This window comes from Dufourea novaeangliae, unplaced genomic scaffold, assembly GCF_001272555.1.
Source record: "Dufourea novaeangliae isolate 0120121106 unplaced genomic scaffold, ASM127255v1 scaffold89, whole genome shotgun sequence".
NCBI lineage: Eukaryota > Metazoa > Arthropoda > Insecta > Hymenoptera > Halictidae > Dufourea > Dufourea novaeangliae.
The window spans coordinates 2,696,548-2,714,524 of NW_015373988.1; positions in this window are offsets into that span (position 1 = coordinate 2,696,548).

The window sequence follows — 17,977 nt, forward strand, 5'->3', positions numbered from 1 at the left end:
CGAGATGGAGCCAGTGGATTCGTAGATAATCTTTCACGGGGATGGTTCTGTAATCTTTAATTTTGCGTCTTTCGCGTAGATCAATATTCCGTGGCCGGTACCGATGGCCCGATCGAATGGAATGCCGTGTCGATGCGCGACTCCGTCCGTGAACGTTCCATCATTCACACGGTGGTGTCTGTTTTGTACCAGTTTCAGAATGTCATTAATATAATACGGCGGTCGGTGAGTAATTGTAGAAACGTAAGGATAAGAAGAAAAAAGGGATACGTATCCCGGTGAGGGGTTGAATGACATTAATTCACCATCGAAAACTTCTTCCACCCTCTTTCTCGCAAACGTCTATCCTCACCACCTCACGCGTCATAAATAATACGCGTGTATCGCTTGTAATTTAATGCTCATTAATTTTACCGACCGCTGGCGTTAATTTATGCGGCTTTCGGCGGCGTGTCTTAACGTTCTAAACTTCATCGCGTTTGTTCGCGAGCGTATAATGGAGAATAGTTTTGCGCGCTGCGAACGACGGTTGAATAATATGTTCGGTCGGTGCACGCTAAATGCGGTTGTAACGAAATCATTTTGCACGTTGCAGCGAATAATCTATGGGTGAAGATATTGAGAATGGCTTTTGACAGCTTTATTTCGGTTCGGTACGATTCGGTATAGTTGTACAGGTGTAGTCATATGAGATGGATATGCATTCCTGTAACGATTCCTTCAGTGAAATACGGGGTCTGTTCCAGAAGTTTCTAAACTGAAATTAAAAGAGATATTTAAAATTGGTTTCTTTTAAAGAGATATTCCGTTGACAATAATTATAGGAAGTCTGGAAATGGCTCTTATAATTCTTCTTGAAGATGGTGGAAAACATGATCTTTCATGGTCGAAACTTTAGTCTTTATGTGTTATGGGTTTACGCAACATTTTGGCCACAAATGTTGATTATCCTCCGTATTCGTGTGATCCAGCTGCAGCAAACTAATTCCTGTTACTGACATTGGAAATAAAGACAAAAAAACGACAATTCCAAAATCAGGCTGATAAACATAGAACTTCGACGACTACTTTCTTCGCAGTCTTAAAGAACTACCAGAGACATCTCAAGTGTTTGTATAATTGTGATGAACAATGTACCACTTCAAGGAATGTAAGTCCCATCATAATTTGAAGAAATATCAACCAATCTCAGATCTCGTAAGACAATATAAAACAAGTTTTTCAATAAAATTTGATCCTCAGAAGTTCTTCGCATCCATCTGTAATAACTGTTCAGGTGTTATCGATAAAACATCTGAATCCCCATTTTCAAAATTTCACAATAGTTCCAATTTTAACCTGAGTTTCCTTTTTTTTTTTCAAAAAAAAATTCCTCCGTGAATTTCATCATAAGAGTGACGTAACAGTCGTCGAGTACTCTCCTTTGCGGTAAATGGTAAACCACGGTTGAACGATGAGAAGGACGATGGTATGCGCGCTCCTTAACCCAAAGTCACTCACGTCGAGTCGCTTATGAGTGATGACCAAGCGAACGAAAACGAAAGTTCATTGATCGACGCGATCGATAACGAGTACATGCACTGCCGATGGTATCGAACGATCGAACCGTAAAACAAGAGGTAAATTGAGCTGCCACTCGGCGTATCGTGCTTCTCTTATAATTCGCAGCGTGGATGGTTGCTTTGCTTTTTCATTTTTTCTTTTTCTTTTTTTTTACGCGACACAGGTTCGCGCCGCAATCAGCTTCCTCCTACGTACTTCTCGCGATCCCTTTCCCCGCCTCATCCACTCGAATTTTCTTACATTCTGTTGTATACCTTTTGCCCCTCCACACTATCTTCCCTTCTATCTTGCTATGTTCGATTCGTTGAAATCAGAAGTTTCGATATTCCTGCCGGAAGTTTCGGCGGTTAACTGTTCCTTCTATTCCAAAGGAATTAGTGTATTTTCAAGGATCGATCGAAACTAATTCTGTCACGTTTCTATTCTGATAGAACTTCTGATGTTCAGTTACAAATAATTTTGGTAGCAGTGTTAGGTTAATCAACCTGTATTTTTTGTCTTCGTCATAGGTGGATTTGTTATTTGCGAATTAATCATTTCTACGTTCCGTTTCCTTTCATCGATCAAAAAGAGCACTTGTTTATAATTCATGGGACTCCGATTCCCGTCGAGGTAACATTCCCTGCAGTGAATACGAGGGAATCGAGTTAAAAAAAAAAAAAAGGAAACGCGAGGTTCGACTCGAGGAGATGGATATTAGATGGATGCCCCGTTCCGTCTCGACGGTAATGTGATTTCACGAGCTTCCCCATGCGTCGTGAACGCATCTTCTATTTGAATTTTATATTCGGTGTGCATTGTTCCACGAGGACAGGCTTCCAACGCTCGATCATTCGGCATCATGGAAACTGCATAACGTGCTTGCATTTTGCGCACTAGAATTGCGCGAATCGCTAGAATTACTGGGATGGCACAAATTTAATGCGCAGGGCTGCGAGAGAATCGCTCGAACCTATCGGGCACAGCCAAATTTCCATCGATCCACGCGTGTCGCAGGTGTGTGAAGTCGCCAGGTGATTTGTCACGCAGTTTTGAGATGAGAATTATATAAAAAAAACGATTCTGCTTCCTTTGGTAAGACCTTGGCAGGAGGTTCTTTCGTAAAAAATTAAAACTGGAGATTGGCAATATTTTTCTGGAATAATGTGACGATGAAGATACCATCTAATCAATTATATTATGTATTATCGAACGAAGCTGTATAAAATTTGTTTAACCCTGATACGCCCAATTTTTTTGTTTAAAGTTTAAAACATTTTTTCTTCTAAACATTGTATTTAATATCCTCTACAATAATTTATGAGTAATCATTTGAATTTTTAGTGGTGGGTATATTTGTGTTAAAATTGAATATTGTTTACTAGTAAGTGGCCCAGTATTTCTTAGAATTAGATTTTCATGTTTTTATCAAATCTGTTCTCTATACGTCATGCTACCCCATCTATTAATAGTATTATTATCATTTTGTGTTCTTTTGTTCATTTGTTTCTTACTTCGATAGAGTTTAATTGAAGTTTAAAGCAAATTTTCTAGAGCATTAACGTAGTATAGTTCGTACTCTAAACGAGTTATATCGTACTTGAGGCGGGAACAGTTCATATTAATCCCAAACTCAAACTCCGAGAGTTTACTTCAGAGTCTTGCGTGCGCCCACTTGCGAGATCGTACACGAAATTTGGTGATTATTGCGACGGAACGTGACAAAACATATAGTTGAATTAATAATTGCCTGGCCCTCTATGATATCCCTTTATCAGTGTTTTCACTCGCAAAGAATATCTTCTTAATACCTAAACTTGATATTGAAATGATTATTTTCTTTTATTAAATTATTAAAATATTCTTTTATTAAAATGTTTTTTAAACAGTTAAACTGAATGTAAATGCATTCGTAAACAATTCAGTATTATAAATTTATTCGTAAACTCTTGTGATATTGATTAAATCCCCGAATTACGATTAAATTATTTTCTGTTACGTAGCTTATATCGAAAATTATATATTTTCATTTTTAATGATTCGATTTATTAGGAAATAAAAAATTCATTTTCTTAATTGTTCCATACATTTTACTGTCACAGACTAAAACACTGGAATGTGACGAAAAAAAGCAACTGCTGCTCACCAGTGAAATACTACATAATTACCATGTACACCTTGGGGGGCGGGGGTGAGAGGGTCAACATAATACGGTTTCTGTGCATCATATTGTTTTTCACCAGTGCTGTCATTATGTACGTAGAACTGCAACTAATATATGTACAAATTAATTCCTGGCTTTCTTTTCAAAGATTTCTCGTTAATTTACAAAAATCCAAAATACAGTCTAGTCTCCAAAATATTCCCCATCACTCTCTACACATTTACGCTATTTCCGGGGCAGTTGAGGAATTCCTTCTCGAAAAAATGATAGCGATTTTCAGTCAATAATTAACTGTAGGGGCCACGAATTAATTTGTACATCTAATATTAATAGTGATTCGAAAATAAGCAACGTTGCGTCTAATATTCTTCTGTTCAGACTTCACTGTCTTTAAGTTCTAAACGCGGCCACTAAGTCGTTTCCACGGATCACCTGGGTACACCCAGTAGACAGACACAAAGTTCCATGGTAATTATCCTCGTTTCGTTCTGCCTTTAATATAGCGCAGCCCTTTAATCCCATCGAAAGTCCGAAATTATTCATCGTGTCGGATGCTTGCACTTAATCTTAATCCGTCTGGTTAGCTTGTTTCGAGGAAGATAAGGCCACGTGATCGCGAAGAACGTGAAGGAGTAAGTAATTTAGCGATCTTCGGGGGATCGTCGTATCCCATCAGGATCAGGCGGGAAAATGCAAATCGTCTTCCGACAACAGATCGCTGAATCCTCCTGAGATCTGCCGCGGCACGGTTCAGTCTCGCGATGAAAATACCTGTGCGACCGCAGACCGATTCCCCTCCCCCCCTTTTCCCGTCTCAGCAGACACTCTAAATCTTTATCGTAACACTTAGAAGACGGGGTAAATGAATTCCCCGCGTTGCCGGACGAATACGGAAAATTGTGGTGGGTCGGGGGTGGGGAATGTGGGTGCTAAGTCACGTCCTCCGTCGGGATACCTTTCCTATCGATGGTCTACGCTGCTGATTTTAAATGCCGTCCTCGTAACCGCGTAGGTCTATTGGTGTAATAGAATGTGCCGTGATGCAACGAATAGAAATACGTCCCTCCCTTTACAGTTTTAAACTCGTCGCGGAGTTTAAATGTGAAGCAGGCTCGGGCACAATTCGAATGAAATATTTTAACACTTCGACTACCCATGTTACTCAAACATTGGGTACACGTAGGTGAGTTCGGGGTAAGATGGTGATACTAAGAGAAAATTAGTGTAACTGTTTTATTTCTTATACAGAAAAATAGTATTTTACTATATCAATCATACATGCTTTAGTAACAAAATTAAAAACTAATTTGGCAATTCAAAAATGATATATTATCTCGAAAGTAATTTTTATTTTGTATTGAAAGTTGATAAGTTGGTGTTGTTGCAGTAATCTGTTTCCAACGGTCTCAAAATGAAATTATCTACCAAGTACTGAATCTTTTCGTGTGATTGAAGCGTGAAAAAGATTTTACAAACATTAATTTTTTCCTTAGAAGTTATCTGTACCACAAAAGGAAGCAGGTTTTCGAAACGGAAATACAACTTGAAACTCGGCTGTAAGGAGACCGTTGGGCTCCCGTTGAATAGTTCAAGAAACACTTGGCGGCGAAAACATTTTGTTAAACACCGCATACATAAATTCACGGTTCTCCCAATAATAATGCTCGAAAGTTTCGTGCGGAAGTCGGGGAAGAAAACTTCCAATATCGTGGGACGTCGGTTAACCGGTGGGCGCTCGCCGCGCCAGCCAACTTACCCGCGGTGCCATTTTTCGATCTCTGCCAACTTTGATATTATTCGCGCCTACGTCGTACATAAATTCAAACACTCCGCATGCATACATATCGGTCATACATATATGTATGCAGGTATATACCTACGCTCCTGGCGAGTGGGTATTATTAATTCACCCTCGTACATTACACGGTTTCTCGGATTGGTTTCGCCAGCGATTTACCAAAGGTTATGGGGGTATTCCCATTGGAAACCCTCCCTTTTTAGGTAACTCTTATGTTTTAAAACGAAAAAGAAGGTGACACGACATGAAATTCAAAAATACTGTAAACATACGTACTAATCAATATCCTTAATTTCGTGTAAAAACAAATTTTCTCTGTATTATTGTATACAATTGACATTGAAAAATTAAAGAAAATTAAAACGTGAAATTTTATTCTTTATTCTTGACACGCGGATAATTTAAACTCAAACTATCCATGTGTCAAATGTAAACAATAAAATTTCACGAGACAGCAAGCTTGTCGAAAGAAATTTGTATCTATGGAATAAATATGTGTATTTTGATAGTGGACAAGGTTACAAAATATTGTAGAATCCTTTTTATACGAGAAGTTCCGTTGCCTTAAAAAATGTATTCCATGACTATTGCTTCTGTGGCATACGGAATGTTTATGCGAAGTAACCTGTGACGAAACCTTGTTGCACCATGTTTGGCGGATCATTTTGACTCTAAAAGATTATAAATTTTTATTAAGTACATTAATAGTATGTCTAGGTACGTGCGGTGAAACAATAGTAAAAAGATGATGGGAATAGTAAGAAAAGAACTCAAGAAACTTTATGAGAATCACAAATGTCTTCTGACTATATTAAGGGATCCTTATATTAAAAAAACGGTGAAAAACGTCCTGACAACCTCTAAATGGAAAGCCCCATGTCTCAAAAGGTAGCAGATATACTTTGTCAGTCAGGGTTTTAAACAAACGAAAATCAACTTAGTCCAGTCGTTGTCAGAACAGAAGAAGATTGGTCTACAGCCTAATTCCCAAAACTTTCTTCTTTTCTATTCTATTTCCCTAGAATAGTCACGATTTTGCAACCACTTCATCGATTGCAGACTGGTTTACTATCTCGTTCCGTCGTACTCACTCATCGTTGTGTCCTCTACCGCCATCTGGAGAAAGGTCCGCCAATTATTAGTTAACTTCATGGTGCATAGACACGCGATTTTGTAAACAGGTAAATAGGATGCTGTGCTGCGAATGGGATAAAAAAGCGTGAAAGGGTAGATGACCGTAGACAACGATGTCCTAGACTGTAGGAAGAAGTTCAGTGAAAGAGAAAAGTGCAAGCCTGTGTCGGTATTGACCTCGGCCCGTTTATTAGTCCGTTTATGGTAGACGCCGAGTCTGGGACCATAAAACACAACGGAACGGGTCTGAAAGAAATATACGGGGGGAAATTTATGCATTCACTTAACAAGGGCTGAGAGTTTACATGCGCGCTTGGGGTGCTGGGCTGCGAAGTGAAGCACGACGACGAGACTTCGTGAATGCCGTGAATAGAATGAGCAGCTAGTGTTGCATCCAAATGAAAAGTAATTTCAAGCTTTAACACACGATCGGTGATCGATAATTGATTACTTTTATCTGCCCTTTTTCGTCTCTCTGTACTCATCATGTATTTTTTCAATATTTCTTTTTAATTCTGTAAATGAATAATTTTCACTGTTTTCACTTTATTAGCAGGAATTTAGATAGTTGTAAAAAGAAAATACGGGTGAAATAGTTTTAGGTATTTTGAAATATTTCTTAGGTATAATTTGGGGTAACTTTGACCAAAGTCAGAAAATGATCATTTTCGATTTTCCAGCTCTGCAAATGGTAAATTGATTTTTACGTAAAAAGATATTTCGTGTAAAAATACCTGCAAAGGAGCTGCAGAATCGAAAATTATCATTTTCTTACTTGGGACAATATTACCCCAACTTACGGTATTTTTAGTTATGTATCCAAAATTATTCAAAATCGAACCTTATGCATTCGATTTATTTTTATGATAAATGATCAAATTCGAGTCACTTCGTGAAGTGATAATATTTCAGGTTCAAAGTAATCGTACCGTGGTTCGTTACGAAACCCTCAAAAATCGATCGAATTGCCTCGGGCGTGTGATTTGAATCTTACAACGACGCTTGTTAGAGGGTTGATTGAGTCTACGTACACACTCGCTATGAAGTGGCTGGCTGTGTTAATTCGACGCGTACTGAGGGAAATCGATACCGCGTTGCACATAAGCATCGAACGTAGTCAATGATAATCACGCAGTTCTCCCATTGTAACGTTATTGCTCGCTGACGTGCATTGTTGGAACTGTAACGGGGAACGGGCTGCAAAATTGCAGAGAAAACGTCATTACGCCATTAACGATCGTGCATTGTCTTTCACACGATGTATACAGTAATAGGTCCACGTATTAGTTCCAATATGTAGTCCACTATTTTTTCTCAAACTTTGTATTCGTTTCGAAATAATTCAAATACCTATCATATTCTAACGATACTCGTTATTTGTTGTCCCCATCATCCTCCAACATTTTAACTGAACAGGAGATTGGAAAGATATTCTGAATCTAAAATGCATTGGCCATCGTATTGGAACTACAGTTAATTACTTATTGGTACACGTAATATTTTGTGGCCTATAGCGATATTCTGAATCTATTATGCATTGGCCATCATATTGGAACTACAGTGAATTACTTATTGGTACATGTAACATTTTGTGGCCTATTGTGATATTCTGAATCTATAATGCATTGGCCATCATATTGGAACTACAGTGAATTACTTATTGGTACACCCACTATTTTCTGGCCTACATTATATTATAGTCTAAGAAACCCTCGAAGGTGCGTATTGGAAAGAACGTACGTGTTTCTTTCACGAGACTTGGGCCGCAGAAGGAAATTACCAATTATCGTTGTCCAGACAATACCCCAGTGGCGTCTCCCTCAATTGATGCATTGTGTATCCATCCACCATTAAGTTACGTTCCTCGTGGTGGTTTCCTGAACTGTAACATCTCCCCAACTTTCTCTACGTAGGCGTCACCCAACAAAGAAACCACCGCAAATATCCATTAGTCCTAATACACACCTACATGGACCATATTTTAGAAGCATTGTCGGATCCGTTAGTCAACAACAGAGCGAAGAAACGAACGTTGAGAACCGATTGGACCATGATAGAGGATCGAATCATTTGCTAAATCATAAACTCCGTGTAGCTCGTGGGAGTCAACATACAGGTATACACCGATTTTCCTTAATTGGCCCAGTGGCTGGAGGGTTGGGAGGGGTTGGCTGGAAGGTCGAAACACCGTAAAGGAGGAAGTAGGCACGAAAAGATCCGTTTTCTCGCTGTTCAACGGGCTCTGCGTGTACTACTCCTGTATTACGTGTGTGCACGTAACATGGGAAGGGGGGTGGGGATCCGCAGGAATAGGAACGCTGGTCTTGCAGCTAACCCACTGCGCGTGTAACTAATTGCGTTTGGATTCCGGCCACGAACGGCCGCGGTTTCCGGGGTCCGACGACTAGGCTCCGGTTCCGCGAGCCGGGGTATCAATTAATTACCCGACGTTCGGCGTAACTGCGAAATCTATAAGCGGTGTTTACTTAGAGTTTTTCCTCTTCTTTTTCGTCGTTTTTGCCCGAGCAACTCGTGCCCGGCCAATGGGGGGAATCACCGGATAACGGTTGTGTCGGTTATTATTGAACGTTTTGTTTCGGAAGTGTACAGTACACGTTGATCCTTGGCGCCGAAGGATAACGGTTAATGGCGGCGTTCGTAAACGGCGAAGAAAAATGAACGAATAGCAGCCACATGCAACACGGAGCTCGGGTGGTTTTAACCACTTCGAGGAGCGAAGGAACGGAACGAGGTGTAGCACTGTACGTTTTACACTGTTCGCGTGGTGTTACGGTGAAACGTAGTCGGTGACATCGATTATTATATGTATGCGAGCTTGTTTTCATGGTTGCTTCCGGTATTTCGATTCCAATGTTTAGCATGGTGTATGACGGTGTTAGTAATTATTTTCTCGCGTAGAACGTGTCAAGCTTGTTTAACCCTTTCGCTCTGGGGTGGGGCAAGGATTGACGAAAATGTGGAATTACTTGTTTTTTTTTTTACGTTTTTGACCCTGAGGATTGTGAATTTGAAATTGAAAACTGTCTACCTTCAAAGATAAAAGGTTACAAATTTTAGAACAGAAATAGGTTTTTTCAGATTCAATCCTTGAGCTGCTGAAGAAACATTTGCAAATGTGAGAAATAAACGTTACAAACACTGTAAAAAATATTGATAGTCTATTTGGAGATGCTGTCACGTCAATGCCACTTTGTGGTAAATTGTAAATGTATTAATATAATTTAATTATGTAAATACAATAGTAATGTGATTCTACAAATTTGTTTATTAGAATAAAAATTTCTATTGAAAATGCACATATTATTGACACGTTGACTGTTACAGTGAAAAAGGTCGTACGTAACCGGATACATTCATTTCGTTTTTAAGTCATAAATCGAAAAAAATATATGCGTTTAGTTAACACTAGAACTACCGGTATTGAATGTATACTAAATTTAATTACATAATACAATAGTATACAGAATATATTAGACAATCTAGCATAATAGACCGTATAATAAACTCTGTAGTAAATTAAATGCCAACATAAATTCCGTCAAAAGCACCATTGTAGTTTCAATAATGATAAAATAATAAATCTGTAATCCATTATTTTGACGGGTTTGTTAGTTCTAGTATTAAAAGAGACTGTTTGTCTTGTTTTAAATTATACTACGATATTAATTTTAACTGCCTCTTTGCATTGTACGTGTCACCCATATTTGGGTGACGTTGCAGACAAAGTATTAAAGAATCATTATATATTTCATTAAAATATTGTTAAATTATAATTATAAGTATTATCAGTCTACGCTTTTAGAGCAAAATCCATCAAAACTTTTGCACTGACTTAATAATTTCTGTGCTCATATCTTGTGGCTTGATTGTCGAAAAATATAAACAAAAGTTTAATTGGCCATTAACTCTCGCGATATGAGAAAGGAACTCGGAGAACTCTCCGGCCGACGTATCTTCGCAGTTTCTAATGGTTCTCATGAAGCACATTTTATTCGCGTGTTAGGAAAACGTCGCGTCGTCTGCCAGGACAGAACGACAGGTATAACACCGTTGACGGAATTATCAGGGGAACTTGCCACGAGGCGGAAAGCTAGACGAAAGTTTTATGTAAACAGAGGAATTATATCCATAATTCATTACTTTGCGTCTAAGTAAACTCCTGTCAGTGGAACCTGATAAAGTTGGAATCTAAATATTAATTTGCAAAAGTTCCCAAGTATTTATTAACATCCGCGTGAAAGTGAAAAATAATTCTTCCTTTCGAGTTATACAGAACGTCTCAATTCAGAAACTACAACCGAGCAGTAAGTGATTCCTTACGAAAAAATAAGTCAAAAGAGTAAGAATACATTTTTTTCGTCTAATGTTTCGTTTTCGACAAATGTAGATACAAACAATCATCTAAAACGCATGTATTAAGTCCTATTTAATTACCTGTTTATCCAATAAATTTTAACGCTCGATTGTCTCAAAAACACAGTATCACCCGCAAAAGATTTTATTCTTTTTTTTTCGACTTATTTTCTTTTTATAGAATCACCTTCTCTCCGGTTGTACTGCCCGACCTGAGGCACCCCTTATACATAAATATCCTTCTCCAATATCAAAGAACCAGGAGGGTACACGCCTTTGACCCTGGCTGGCTCTCAGACTTTCATCCAGATTTCCGGCTGCCAATTGTGCTCGCAAGGCTAACTAACGCTCGCGCAACCAAACACTTTGAAATTCGCCGAGATAAGGGTCCGTCGGCGGTAAATACATATACATAAAAGCGGGGGACTACGAAAAGTGAGGGAGAGATGCTCAAGATGCATTTAAGCACCGTGCGCCCGGGCTTTAAGACGACTGCCACGAAGACGTGAAGGGTGCTTCTCTCTCTTCTTGCGCGTAAACTTCTCCTACGCGTCGGATTTACTGTCACTAAACCAGCGAACGTTTTGCGCTCGCGAAATGGGGGGCAGGAGTGGGGAGGGGGGCAAGTTTGCGCTTAGACTGTGGAAGGCCTCTGGCAGTCGCCCTGGGTGACATTTATGGTACAACCTGGTGACAAATGAAACGTCACTGATAAGGGACGCTCGGCAAATTAATGCGTCGCTCCTAGTGGAGTAATAACGGCCGTTCAACTCAGTGTCGACGATGAAGCAGATGCTCGACCCCCCACCCTCCATTTTCACCTATACTATTAATCTATTAATGGATATTAATCGGCCACCACGGTTTTACAACCTTGAGAAGTAAAAATTGGTATGTGGAAAGTAATCGACGAGTTGTTATTTGAGGAATGTTGTGTATAGAGGCAGTTGGTCGTAACTGCGGGCGCCATTTTGAATCTGTTGACTGGGGACGATGAGGTCGTTCTTTAGTTGAATTATGTTGGATCTTACAACTATATTTGTTTGTTTCTTTTACTTACTTGTCTATAGTTTTGCGCATTTACTTGGGTCATATTCGTATTGAGGTAAATTATGTTTTAGGTATGTTTGTTGCGAGATGAATCGAGTCAGTTTTCGGGTATTCTAGGTCTCCATACATGGATGTTCATTAATGGAATATTTGAATAAATATTGAGTTGACATATTAAATAAATCAATTAACCTTAAATAATAAATATGAAATAAATATTAAATAATCGAGATATTACAGAAATTTAGCCGATTAGCCTTGGATTACCATCTTCTAAAATACTTTTCTAAACTTATTTCTTTTCATATTTTGAAAGTAAATCATTGGTGACACAGTTTGTTCGCACGTGAAGTATAGAGTATAGAGGCTCCAGTAAGAAACACAGTTACGGAATACATGGTGTGACAGTTATATTTGTTACATGAGTCATGTATGTACAGTGCTTACAGTATAGTTTTTGTTCATTGAATTTGCGATAAAATATAGTTACCGCGTATCTTGTTTATGGAAATTACTGTTAATTCACGATACGCAAAAATTTATGGAGTAATCAATGTGTTGTTCAAAGTGAAACAAATTTTGGCTCATCGATTATTGCGTAGTTTACATTGCAATGTAAATTATACGTCCTCGTCGTAATTGGTTCATGATTAAGATGAAAGATAATATGCATTTTCGTTAATATATTCGCAACGGTAACCATGCAATTTGCATATAATATTGGACTTTAATGAATCATAGAGCAACTGTGGTTATCAGTGATATCACTGGTGATACATGTATATAATAATAATAATACTGTCTGTAAATATATTTCATGATTATGATTGTTTTTAATTCAAATATTTATTATATATGCTACTCTGTGTATACAGAGCGTAGTACCTACCTTTTTTTGTTTTAAACTTTTTAATCTCACGGTACCTTCAATTTTCACGTCCTGAATAATTTTCATATTTTACATTTGATACCTGAATTTGGAACTTTCCTATGATAAATCACACGAATACCAAGGCGACATTCGATTTTTAATACGATTTTAAATACGTTGTTTGAAGGAATGAATTATTTTATTTTGTTTATACTTGTTTATTTGACCAAGGAAATACTTTGTATCATTTCCTCAAGCTTTCATTTTTAGTACTTTTGGGAATAAGTTTACAAATAACTTTAAAAACATATTATACACATTCATTACGAATATGTTCCATAACGAAATTACCAAAATTACCTTTGACCTTTTCGTTTCTCGAATCTCCAACAATACGTAGAATTCCTTACGTTACACAATTATCCAACTTTAGGCGCAGAAGATGTAGGGTTAATTACGGAGCGAAGTGTAGGGTTAATTGGACAGGTACAAACAGAAATTGCTGCATAATTACCACAATCTAGGTTCTAATCCCAGAACGATACTCGCTATTGTTGGAACACTACGGTATCAGACCCTCATTTATGTATTTCAGGTAATCAGTACCTATACACGCAACCGTGTTTTTCATTCATTGAAACCACGCTTCTTAAGTCTTTTATTTCGTCGATCCTTTTAAGGTGGCTCACGAAAATTTTTAATAATTCTAAATTTAGTTGAAAAGTTAACAGAACATTCCTGAAAGCTTCAACTCTCGATTGCTACCAAGAAATCGCAAGGTCAAGGACAAAATAATTGAAAAAGGAACGTTATCAAAATTTCTTTTTAACACGAGCCCTCTGGAACTGTAGTTGATACTGAAAAGTTAATCACGTCTTATTTAGTTACAAAAAATGACGTTTTCATAAAAAATTAGGTGGTTATTGATTGTTTTACGGAGATTATGATGGCACGGAAAAAAGATATGTTTACGATCAAATAAAACTAAAAAATTATTTCCAAATAATTCACAAAATTCTGGATTTGCATAAATTTCTTCAGTCTAATAATACTTAAACACTAACGTGTGTACATCAATATTGATACAATGAATATTTTCAGTACCATGAGATATTATATAAATATTAAATACTATCAGAATACAACAATATAATTATAACATTTACTGTACTTTTAAGCATTCAGCTCTTTTTATTTTAATATCGAGTGATTGCAACAAAACGTTGCATTTTACTCCATACTCCAAGAATCAGAGGATTTGCTCTAAGCCCTTTGGCTAAACTACTCGATAGACATTCAGCTTGCAAAATAGTGCATCGCTTATCGATTGGTTAGTTCAGGCCGGTAGTTATTTAAGTCATACGCACGTAAATTCGAATTTCCGGCAAATTCTGACGCGATTAGCAGAGTTTGCAGAGCAACCAGGGGGAACTCCACACAATGAACTTAAAATAATTACATGTAACGTTTACCGTATACTGAATTTCTCTGTGAAACAGCGAAATTCTGAATTGAAGCTGAAATTGACCTATGTCGATGGGAAACTGGCTCTCGCGCGCGTAACCATCGTCGTCGAAAAGGGCCGCGAAACGCGCGCATACCGCGATCGTTTACAATTTATTTCCCAGCGAACAGAACGTAGAAATTTTGCTTTTCTTTTTTCGATCAATCCCGCGGCTCTCCATCACTAACCCCCTCGCACTTCCCCCTTCCTCCTACCACCCATCTCGCGTGCCTTTTTTTTTTACTCATTCTCTTATTTTCCTTCCGAGCACGGCGCGGCGCGCGGATCGAGAGAAATTGAGTCGGTGGTTGCGACTGAAAATAGTGATAAATAACGATCACGTCCCATTAAGATAAATCGATAGGTAATGGAGCCAGTGGATTGTAACTGACAGTGCGGTGATTGGATAAGCTATCATCGGCCGGGGCGTTTTGCATTATGCAGCGCGCATATATACGCGGGGAATACAATGTTCTGTTTTGCGAACGATGACCGTGCCGTTCGAGACGTATCGTTACCGTGAATTTGCGGTCCCTTGTTGCATCATGTATGGAACGAAAATTTATAGGAAGAAAAATCAGTCAGCACACCGATAAACGGAAAAATGGAAACATATCATCGGCTGTTCGTTCGTTCTCAATAATTTAAAAACAACCCATTCATTTGTATAATTTAAAAGCTACCCATTTCATTTAAAGTGTCTTATTTCTCTGGAAATTTGCGATATTTTTATTTTAACAGATTCATAATGATAGACTGCGGATTTTATGCATTTATAGCCTATAGGTATCTGTAAAATACAGTAAAACACAAAACTTTAGCTCAATATGATACTTAAAAATGGAATGTAATTCCTAGATTTGCTTCTCTCTGTATGAATTGCTGTAGAAAAAATCATTTTGCATAAAAATCCGCAATCTAATAATTGACCATTTTTCCCACTTCTTAAAGATAGAAACTTTCTAATGGTGTCGAAGTGGAATTTTTTTATTTAAAATAGTATTGAAGAGAAATGTCTTATTAATTTCACTTTATTATTGAAGAAACCGATTGTGCTGTTTGAAATTAGCATAAGACAAAAATTCCGGTTTCTATTTTAATCTCTTCAGAGATGAATTTATTAAGACTAGAAAGAATATTTTTTTTTGTTCTTCAGCTATATTTAATTAAATTTGTAGGATATCCTCTTTACATGCCAGTATCGTTCAAGAGGTTAAGCGTTTCACACTACGTGAATCTATCGATCAATTAATTGGTGATACATGTTCTTTTTTAATTTTTGTGAAGTAGGTCTCGAAAATGGAGGATTGTTGAAATATGCATAGGCTGCTACGACTACATTCTTCCTCCAACCTCTTATCTTTAGATCCTCGACGCAACTAGTTTTCTGACGCACAGAACACAATCTTGATTATCAGACGATATCAGTAGTGTCCATCGTGCTATAAATCGTTCTGTTCCATTGCGACCTTGTTGCGTACGACGAGCTTTTAACGGTGTACAAACAGGAAACGCTAAGCAAACCGTGTAATCGTTTAATTACATTTCCACGTAAAAGCAACGCAGAGGACTTGATATTATGTCGAGATGGGGCTTCGTTTGAGCTACTTTTCCAAACGCATTCTCCATGAAATATTTGCGAATGTGCTTTTAATGGTTATTAAATTATTAGTCTTTCGCTTTTTAGTGTACCTGGAGGGAGATCGTTTGAAATTGAAATCGTTTGAGTACGTAATAACATCATAATTTGCTCGAGCGGCATCGAGTGAGTAGCACAGTTGAAACGTGTCTGTAATAAAAACGGTGTTCGATCGGCGAATACTAATATCATGAAAATATATATATATTTTTGTTGAAGATTAATTGACGTTTTACGAAGCAATTATCTTGACACAACAATACGATTTCGTAAACTGTACAGGACGTCTCGTTAATGACGGATTTTATTGAAACCACTGCTTGGAGAGGTAAAGTGAGCAAAAATTCTGTACACTTGGTGTCAAAAATGAACACTCTGCTTTACTAAGGATATAGAATGCTCACAGTTTCTTTAAACTTTATCTATCGTACCCTAATTTGCTACGTTGCATTATTCTAGTATTATTTACTAGACTGCAGATGTTTATGCAAACTTCCAATTCTGTATGTTACTTCACAAAAATAGAAATTAAATAGAAATTTATTTCTTGTGTTAATAGATCTAGTATGCTACGAGTAAAATGAACACTATGGCACATTCTAGTAGAGTTTTCTAAATTATTATGATCTACACAGTGTACGTGACGTTTAGTGTACTTTGTTCTTACTACAATTTCATGAAATTCACTCTGTATACTAATATTTGACATTTATCTTATTTAACATGTATGTTTTACCTCTATAAGCACTTCATTTACAGCGAGCAATGAGTAACGTGATACCTTGTAAATTCGAACAGACTTTCGTAACAAGCATGTCTGCCTCCACGCTATATTTCTTTGCTCATCTTCTTTACGAGCTGACGTTATTTACGCGAAACATGGAATTCAAATCCACCACCGCGCGGAAACAGTCGCTTTCACGCGAGACAACATGATCGAGAATAAGATTCCGAGTCGCCCATATATGTAGATAAATGACCGGACATTATTACAACGGAGCCAGATAATTTGTAAAGCGAAATAAATGGCATCGGGGGCCATACTACTGGCTTTGTTTGCCAAGCCCATATATACAGAAGTACCGAGGAAAATAAATCTTTTCGGATTTTCTTGGAGAACGTTTACTTTATAACCTGTTGATGTTCACTTGGCGTATCATTTGATTTTCTAGAATGTAGATCTTCCTCGGGATTTAACATTTCTGCAATCTACGTGAGTACCGATTCATCGAAACTTAAACGAGTAATCTTTTCTCTTATTTTACCAGTGCATCTTTGACGCTCAGATTCAATTTTAACAAAATTGCAATATTGACAATTAATTTGAAATTTGTTCTGTAATTAATTCAATATTGACAATATTGAAAAGTAAATCCTAACAAAATTGTAATATGAGTGAACATTAAATCTTCGCGTGTGTAATATTTTCTCTTGACGCAATAAATATTTTCCATTCAATGAACATGAAACTTGTAACTGACCGATGAAACGGAAAATTATGTCTCAATGTATGAATACTTTCTTCTGCGCCTCTGGCTCTCGTGCACACAGTTGTGATATATAGTTTTAATAACGAAGCATCTTACTTTACAATATGGAGCGGTACGTTTCGCCCGTAAAAATATTTGTCCTCGACACGGTTATGGCTGTCGGTAAATTATGTAGACACTTTATGCCGCTACAATCTACACAGTGTTCGCTATTCAGCATTCAGCGACCTCCACGTCACGTCATAATACAGAAATCACTTTAGCCGTGGCAAACGGGGGGAAAATGCCGACGATGAAATCTCGGGTCTTAAGAGGAAACCAGGCTTATTTGTAGACGGTCCTTTGAGCAACAGTCTGGCTCATTATTCGAAAGCTTATCCTGCTGCCTGGGAGAAGCCAAAATGAATAGTA